This window comes from Puma concolor, chromosome A2 (assembly GCF_028749965.1).
Source record: "Puma concolor isolate L17-30 chromosome A2, mPumCon1.1.hap2, whole genome shotgun sequence".
NCBI lineage: Eukaryota > Metazoa > Chordata > Mammalia > Carnivora > Felidae > Puma > Puma concolor.
The window spans coordinates 17,537,321-17,546,933 of NC_141668.1; the positions used below are offsets into that span (position 1 = coordinate 17,537,321).

Sequence of the window (9,613 nt, forward strand, 5' to 3'; positions counted from 1 at the left end):
TTTTTTCCTGTATAGTTCTGGGTCTTAAGCACCTAGTACACAGAGAGGCATAGAGATCCCACTCAATCACTATTTGCTGAATAACTAAGATTATGAACAAATGGAAGAATTAATAATAATTGGCTGCTGATTTGTGTGGCCAATCCATCAAATTAGACCAAAGTTCTAAAAAAAGCAACGGATGCCAAATGATTCTCATTCCTTAGTCCCTGTCTTGCTGTTCCGCCTTTGGAAACCATCGCTTAAGGGGTGCCTGGGTGGCTCAGTCGGTTGATCTCGGGTCATGATCTCACGGTTTGTGAGTTCAAGCCCCGTGTCAGGCTCTGTGCTGACAGCCCAGATTCTGCGTCTCTGGCTTTCTCTGCCCCTTCCCTGCTTACACTCCGTCTCTGGCTCACTCTCTCTCTCAAAAATAAATAAACATTAAAAAAACTGAAGAAAAAAAAAAAAAAAAGAGAAATCCATCGCTTAAGAACCGGGGTCCTAAATTACACTTTTAAGCGTTTCATGGAAATTAGAGACATTTACTCTGCTTTTACTTTAATTCACATCCAGTGCTTATCACTTAGGAACACAGTAGGTAACAGACAATCTACTAAAAATAGATACTTGGAAGAAAGTTTAACAAAGGTTCTACGTACAAAGGTGGGAGTGGTGTTTAGGAAATCCAACATAGCATAGTGCAAGACCTTGGGTCTTATAGTAGTATGGAGTAACGGTGAAGCATCCATACCACCCCAAAACTAGAACACCAGGGATGGGGGGTGGGTGAGGTGCTGAACCCAAAGAGGCCATCCATTTGATCCCTTGCAGAGGGACACAGCCAAGTAAGGGTGTATCACATGGAAGGGAGCTCAGGGGAAGGCATATTACGATCTCGTTCTCCCCTTGTCCTCTGACAGCTTGCAAGGTCCCCTGGAAACCTCCGACTCGAAATGAGAAGGGAGAGGAACGTGCTAATTCGGTGCATACAGGTCAGCTTCTCAGAAGCCACAGAGCAGAATGGAGAAGGTCGTGGGTCGGGAGGGGCTCCAGAAAAATATCTGGTGGGCCTGTTCCATGTTGTCAGGGTCCAGATGTCAGGATTCTGCCTAATGACCGGTGATAAAGGCTCCTTATTGCGCTTCCGGCACCAGGCCGACCTCTTACCTGAGAGAAATTTACATCTGCTGCTCTCTTCAACCGTCTGCTCTGGCTCCACGACAGTCACTCAGAGGATCTCCCTGGACAGTTTGTTAGCTCCAGCCGTCGGCTCTGAGCTCTCTCTTCAACCTGGAGGCTTTTGCTTGCAGGTCCCACTTTACTTGGAATTGAAAACTCGTGGCTGCCTCTTAAGGTAGTTAGTGTAACAACTATGATTAGAACTCTCGGGGCACCTGGGTGGCTGAGTCCGCGAAGCAACCAACTTCGGCTCAGGTCATGATCTCAAGGCTCGTGGGTTCGAGCCCCGCGTGGGGCTCTGTGCTGACAGCTCAGAGCCTGGAACCTGCTTCGGATTCTGTGTCTCCCTCTCTCTCTGCCCCTCCCCTGCTCGCACTCTGTCTCTCTCAAAAATAAACGAAAATTAAAATTAGACCTCTTGAAAGTGAATAAAGGAGATAGAAAATTAAAGTCTCGGCTGTCATATTCAATGATTTAACTTGAAAACCTCAAGCAGCTTCTCAAAATTTATCCTAGAATATCTTTAAAGATGACTATGATTTTTTTCACCACACCACACCAAAAAAAGGAAAGAGTTTCATTATAGCAAGTTGGGTTCTAGTTAGGAAAATACCTAACAGATCTTAATGATACTTGAACTATTTTGAAAAGCAAATATAGTACTCCCTCGAATGGGTACGCTCTTTTGAAATAAGTTAAAATTTTAAACCGATGGAACCTATAGCTGGCCCCTCCCGGCACCATTTGGGGACAACAGAGCCCAGTGGACTGCACTGACATGACCTCAGGTTGCTTGCCTTGTGACAATACCCTGAAATTCTTGACTCGTCCCTGAGGGCAGTCCCTAAAAGACTTTCCTTACAAATTCCAACTCATTAGGGAAGGAAAGTACAATATCCTCTCCCTTAAGCGCGTACGAAATCCCTCGTCTGCTAGTTTTCTACTGCCTGAGTGTGCCCTTTAAATGGGAAAGAGCAACATATTTCCTTATTTGCAGGCAATCAGACTGGTGTAGGCCAGATCATTTAACCTCATGACCCACATATCCTTCATCTGGGAAAGGGGATGACAGTGACCCCTTCCAGGAGGAGGTATAAGGATTGGCTTGGTAAAATGCATGAAGTCCCCTGAAAAAATCAGTAGGCGTTTTATGAAGGGACATTTTGTTCCACTAATGATGCTTCCACTGTTTTGTTTGAGGGGAGCAGGGACCGTTTTGTTTGAAGACTAATGCCAGAGTACCTGACAATCTTTTTAAAATTATTTTTTAATGTTTATTTAGTTTTTCAACGTTTATTTATTTTGGGGACAGAGAGAGACAGAGCATGAACGGGGGAGGGGCAGAGAGAGAGGGAGACACAGAATCGGAAACAGGCTCCAGGCTCTGAGCCATCAGCCCAGAGCCCGACGCGGGGCTCGAACCCACGGACCGTGAGATCGTGACCTGGCTGAAGTCGGACGCCCAACCGACTGCGCCACCCAGGCGCCCCAGAGTATCTAGGAATTGTAATAAAAATTCCCCAAATTTCAGTAACTGTAAGATACATGGGAGGGTTTAAGGGGGAAAAAGGAAAAAAAAAAAAAAACCTGTTCGGCCTTATCAAAACCTTCAGACTCCTAAGAGCATCACTGTGGAACACAATATTGGTGGGGTGTCAATACAGGAATATATAAGTATATATTATATATATTTATATTTATTATATGTTATGTATTATTTACTTTCCTGGAAGGGAACTATATATATATTATATATATTTATTATATAGTATTATATATTATATATTATTATATGTATAATAATATATAATGTTTGTGTGTGTGTGTGTATATATATTATAGTGTTGTTTTTGGCTTAAGTGCATTTTATTGGTTTTCTTTCAGAATCCTTCTACAAAAGAGTAAAGTTAAAAACCAGGGCCCTGGCAAGAAGGTACCTCTTTCTTTCCCGAGAGCCCTCCACCTGTCCCCATGTTCCCCAGCTGTGTCACTGCTGCAGTCCCTGGGGAGTGGAGGGCTCGCTATTTTCATCCCCCAGCAAGCCCAAAAAGGGAAGAGACCCATGACCCAGCTCCTGCCCCTCAGCCCCATCCCGCACATGTTGGTCCTGATGGGATCCAGTAAACATTCCCATTTATAGGATTATTATATATATAAGAATAACTATATATATTTTTCGCTTTTTCTTTCCTGTATGATTTATCTATATTTCTGATGTTTAGTACTGACATACAAAGTTCCTGAAAGCAGATATATAAAGCTTATCTCACCTCTCACAGCTACGTATAACCAAGAGGGTGAAATTAAGCCTTGGTTGAAATAGCAGATGGTGCATCGCCCTGCCTTTCCTTGCTTCTAGTGCAAACTGAGTTTACCTTTCATTTCTCATCCTCTTCTGTTTGTGTACTTGAGATACTCGTACTTCTTTAGATATTATTTAGATGTGGCCTCTATCATACTTTTAGGCAGAAAAGAGACGAATGAATTTGCTCTAGGAACCATTCCACTTAACTGTCTCAACGAATCTTCCAACTTACTACATGAAATAAAAGATTCTCCACAGCATCAGTTCTCAGAAAGGCTCACCTCGTGGTGTGTCCACTCTAAATGCAGACACACACAGATCAATCTCAAACCCTCAGATTAGATGAGCTCCAGGCAGCTGCCTAAAGCATCTACAGACTACGGAAATCAACCTCTAAGCATCAATTCTAATCTATAAAATATTTCTGACAGTAATTTGTTTAATCTGGAAAGCGCTTAGGGTAACACTATATTCTGGCTAAAGCAAACAAATGAGACTTCCTGAGATTTTACAGCTAAGAAATGACAGAATGGGGACCAGAAAACCATTCTTCAACTGCTAGCTGGCCTGGTGCCCCCTCCAGTCCCCAAAATAAAGGGTTAACCACATACTACATTATCCAAGCTAACATTCTTGCAGGAAGGGGGGGAAGAATGCATAATGAATGAATCAGGCAGCCAGTGTAAGCCAGGCCTGGACCCAGGAAACCAGGTCAGGCTGCTTCTATAGGCTTCCTGCTTTCGATAAACCACTTCTGAGATTTGAGCCTGGCTGTACCAATACCAGCTATGGCCTTGGGTAATTACTTGGTTTCATGGAGCCTCTCTGGTTCCTTATTTAAAATATGAATATAATAATAACTCCTCCTATGATTCGAGCCACATCTAAGTAATAAAATGCCTGGCATGTAAAATGAACCAGATCCATGTAAGATACCAATAATCTTATTACTGCAATATGTAGCAAAAAGAAACTAAAGACTTTGAGCCATGTCTCAGAAGGACAGAAGAATTGCACTTCGGGTGTTTCAGTGTTCATTCTCTATTTGGGAGACGAGAGCCCGAGGGTCCAAAGGTCCCATTTGTCCTAGTAAAGCACCGACTGGCTTGATGGGACACTCAGGGCTCAGCAAAGTGCAGTCTGAGAGACTATGGCATCTTTTGTCTGTACCACAGACTTCCACTATAAGAAGTGTTATAAACACATCTTTTATTGAGTACCCTTCTTTGTTGAGCATGCTGCTAGGAACTACGTGGTTATTTCCAATCTTCTAAATATTCCTTATATAAATATATGTAATTTATCGCGATATTGTATACATGTAAATATAGGTGACCTATATCTGAAACAACGACATGATTTTCGCAAGGTCGTATGACTAGCGAGTGGAGAAAAAAAAATGTTGCAGAGAGGGAACAGTGACTATGTATCAGGCACTGTCTCAGGTAGACACATCCAAATGTGGTCTTTGTACTTACAAAGTTTACAGTCTACGAACAGAGACCAGAATTTATTCAAACAATCCTACAACCCCAAATAAGGTTGCGATCGTGAAAAGCCTTATGGGAGTTACACTGGAGGAATTGATGTCGTCCGACAAGTCAGGGGAGACATTTCTGCAAGCGTCCTATTTGACTGAGATTTAAAGGATTATTAGGAGCTAAGCAGGTAGCGAAGGGTCAGGGGGGCTTTCCAGGCAAAGTTGTGCAAAGCTCATGTGCTAAAATCTTTTGGCAGGAGAGGACATGATGGGGGGGGGGGGTTGTGGCGAGGGTGGCTTTTGGCAGTGATGCAAGAGCAGTGAAATCACCGGGGAGGGTGCTGGAAGGCGAGGTTGGAGAGGGGGGAGGGGCTTAGTTCATTAAGGGCTTGCGGGTCAGGTAAAGACAGGTGGACGCGGTCAGAAGAACTCACTAACAAGTTTTAAGTAGAGGAGTGATGTGATATGATTTGTCTTCTGAAAGGCTGGCTCTGCCCGCAGGTACCAGCCAGATGGGACGGGATCGGACCGGATGTGGCAAAATCAGTGAGATCGCTTGCACGACGTGGTGGCACCAGTGACAATGGGAGAAGTTGACGGGCAGATCTGACACATTTGATACTTAGGAGGTAAAACTGGGAGGACTGGAAGGGCGATTGGGGTGAAAGTCAAGGATGACAGAGCGTGGTGTCCGTTTTGTCTGCGCAGTAGAGGATGGGCTAAGAGACAGCAGAATGGGGCCAGTGTCGTTGGTGAAATCATGAATGCGAGCTTGGAAGTGGGGAGTCTGAGGTACGTTTGTGGTATCCAAGACGGGTTCTGACGTAGATGGTGGAGAAGAGTGGGATGGAGATGATATTATATCTCATCAGATTTAAGATGATAACCAAAGCTGAAGTTGTGGATGGGCTGGTGTCAGGAAAGAATAATGAGATGAGAGAGAGCGGAGTATGGAGCCTTAAGGAACTGTCCATTGCATAACGTGAAGTGTCTATGACCATGGTGGGGGCCCCAAGAATTCCTGCTTTTAGATGGAGGTGAGAATAGGCAGCAAATGACATTCGATCAACCCTGAGAACCAAATAATCTAAGTTTCCCATAAGCTTGAGTGTGAAAATATCTGAAGGAAATGTTTTCCTCCAGCTGGAGTTGGCCCTAACTCACTGGCAAGGACAGTAATTTCTCACAATCCATTTACCATGGTACCTCCTGGCCTATGTAGTTTGAGGACATCATTTGGCATTCATTAGTTTGTGTGAGTTTTGACTTGCTTCCCCTTGTTTGGAAGGAGGAAAGGAATTCCAGATCAATGTCTCCAAGTCAGTTATTTGGGGAAATGACACACAAAAAAGGAAAGCTTCCCTACACACCTAGCCCACCGAGTATTTCTAGAATCCGGAACGACTCTGGAATCTCTCCAATAGGTTCGCTATTTAAGAAATGGAAAGCAGAGGACAGAAGGAATGCTCTGGAGCACTTTTCATCCGGTAGATGGAGAAAGTGAAGTGAAAGTGTTCAAGGGGAGAGCCAGAGCTCACACTAATTCGTGTTACAATTAGTACTTTTTCAAGGGAGGGCTTTGTACCAGTTGGTATTCTTTCGTAAAGAGTGCCCAGGAGTACAGTAGTGTCTGGCTTCCAAAATGTTCACAAATGTGTTCTAAATGTGGTGAATTATAATGAAAAAAATTTTATTGTTGAATTCTCCGACTGCTACAATGCTTTATTTAGGAATACAGCTTGGCAAAAACACATCCAAGGACACCACGTGTGATTTCCTCCGCGCTGATTTTGGAAGCTGGGATGTTTCTGCATACGCGCATCAGCAACATCTAAGCCAACACTCCTCTGGTATGTTGAGTATTTTCCACTGGTATTCCTTGCATTTTTGTGCATCACTTTCCATTAAATTCCTACAACCATGTCTTTAAACGCGTTCTTTTCTTTTATAAATAAAATGTATAATATAATTATGCAGGCTTGTTTAAATATGTATAATTTATAGCAACACTATAGATATCTTTCATCCAATATATATATATATAAAGGAGATTATCGTTAAAGAGGCTCTCAAGTTCACATACACTTAAATAACTGTCTTTTAATGTAAGATTTTCAAAAACACTGGGACTCTACACTCTTGTGTGTTTCTAACGAACGTTGTATTCCTTACTCTTCAATAAAAAGCAAAGGGGAAACAAGGATACCAGGTTCCTTGTCCATAATGGAATTTTTAGCAATTGTTATAGGTAACATAAGCTATCATCCTAATTTTTCAGTTACGTAAACTATCTCACCTGTACACGGCCAAGGAATCATGTTTGTCTGTTCAAATGTGCTTCCTAACAGATGTGTGTATACTGAGTATTGGTTTAACTCCCTTTTCCGTCATATGGAACGGCTTTTCCAACAACGGCTTAACAGCCTTTCACTTCTTGGTTTATGTCCCATACTTAATCGTGACAAGTGCCTGCTCGTGTCCCCACAGGGCCTGTTTCAAACAGCACATTGATATGCCCTGAGCTCTTCTCCGAGTGACCAAGGGCCCACGTCCGTCCACTGCACTGTGAACAGCAGCGGGAAAGCCCTCGAGAACACAGAGGAAATAGATGCCATGTTGTTTGGAAATATTTACATTGGGAAGCCATCACGTACGCAGATTTTTTTTTTTTTTTCATTTAAAGCCGTGTTTTTGCCCTTTATCCATATTTTGGCTACGTTTGTTTTGTTTGGATAGTGAAAGCATGTGTCATTGTCAGCTGTTGTTGTTGTTGTTTTAAATGTCTTTTGGCTTTCTGCAACAGCAATGTCAATTACAACAAAATTAAAGATGAGGTCTAAGGAAACAGTAATTTTTGTGTTTGCCGCGCAGAACATTTATAAAATTTACTTTTACAGCAGCATTAGTAAAAACTGGAGCAAAAATACTAAAAATAGATGAAGAAAAAAAGATACAAAGAACCTGGAAAAAAGAAAAGCATTTCTGTTACATATTTATTGTTATTTCGAGAGAGCTTAGGCGTACGTGTTTTTTTTTTCTCACGTGGATGTCATATTCACATTGCTCCTGTTTTAGTCTTAACTGTATTCTTTATGGCTGTCTTTTCTGCTTAAATGCAGAGTTGTTCAGATTGTTATTTCTGTGTAAGATATGTTACCCAATGGGGAGGGTTGAGAAAAAATAAAATGGTTTTCTTCAGCCATTTAATATCGGGACTATAAATTACCTCTTCTACTTGTTCACTAATAAACAGAATGGTGAGGATCCCAAGAAAAACAAAATAATCTGCTTGGTGATCTTGGGGTACCCATCATGAAGGTCGATATTTGTACACGTGTCCTCCAGGCATCATCATGATCATGTATTTCAGGCATGTTTCCTCACCACGACTCAATGTAATTGTTGACTTTCAGAGAGATTTTCTTCAGACCATGGGGGTATGTTGGTGGCGGACACAAAGCTGGAACTTACTGACCCTAGGAGCTTTGAGAACATTCTGCAATTTACTGGCCACAGCACAGAGTTTTTTCTTCAGTACTACTTGGCTGACCGGAGTTCAATGTCTCCTCTAGCTAAGTTCCAAATGCTTTTGAAAGCAGTGGGAAGGTTATGCCTCTGAGCACAGTCAAGATATTTAAGGTGAAACTTGTGTTTATGTGTTGTTTGTATTTGTACATGTGTGTATATGAGCGTGCATATGTATTTATGTACATGAGTGTGTGTGTTAAGAAGAGGTTGAAGAATTCCTTCTAGAATGTAAATATTTTTTATTTAACATTACTTCTCAACAGAATAATGGAATGATTCATTTTAAATACTCATAAGAGGAGAATGTGTTTGCATATATAGACTATGCAAAAATATATGTAGGAGACTATAATAAAATGCATTTAAAGAAAATTTTTAATGCTTTATTTTTGAGACAGAGAGGGATAGAGCATGAACAGGGAAGGGGCAGAGAGAGAGGGAGACACAGAATCCAATGCAGGCTCCAGGCTCTGAGCCGCCTGCACAGAGCCTGACGCAGGGGCTCGACGCAGGGGCTCGACGCAGGGTTCGAACTCAGGAACTGCGAGATCGTGACCTGAGCCAAAGTCGGACGCTTAACCGACGGAGCCACCTAGACGCCCCATATAATGCATTTTTAAAGTGGGGCACCTAGGTGACTCAGTCGGTTAAGTGTCCGACTTCAGCTCAGGTCATGATCTCGCGGTTTGTGAGTTCGAGCCCCGCATTGGGCTGTGTGTTGACAGCTGGGAGCCTGGAGCCTGTTTCAGATTCTGGGTCTCCCTCTCTCTCTCTCTCTCTGCCCCTCCCCCACCCACACTGTCTCAAAAATAAACATTAAAGGGGCACCTGGGTTGCTCAGTCAGTTAAGCCTCCGACTTCCGCTCAGGTCATGATCTCACAGTTCATGGGTTCGAGCCCCATGTCGAGCTCTGTGCTGACAGCTTAGAGCCTGGACTGCTTCAGATTCTGTGTCTCCCTCTCTCTCTCTGCCCCTCCCCCCACTCGTGCTATCTCTCTCTCTCTCAAAAATAAATGAACATTGAAAAAAAATTTAAACATTAAAGATGCATTTGGAGATATCACAGAATTCAAGCTTCTGCTATATTTTTAAACTTTGATATGTTAATGGTTCCTCAAGTAAATTTATCAATATGGTT

The 9,613-nt window shown here is 42.6% G+C and overlaps 1 long non-coding RNA gene across 2 annotated transcripts; it reads left to right on the forward strand.

The window, feature by feature from the left end:
- Positions 1–5,352: 5,352 nt before the first annotated feature.
- Positions 5,353–9,613, forward strand: LOC147583030 (uncharacterized). Of its 2 annotated transcripts, none has more exons than XR_015244754.1 (3): positions 5,353–5,575; positions 6,677–6,796; positions 7,434–9,613. It is a non-coding gene; the product is annotated as an uncharacterized LOC147583030 (long non-coding RNA). The 2 variants fall into 2 exon arrangements; XR_015244755.1 differs by having other exon boundaries at positions 8,360–9,613.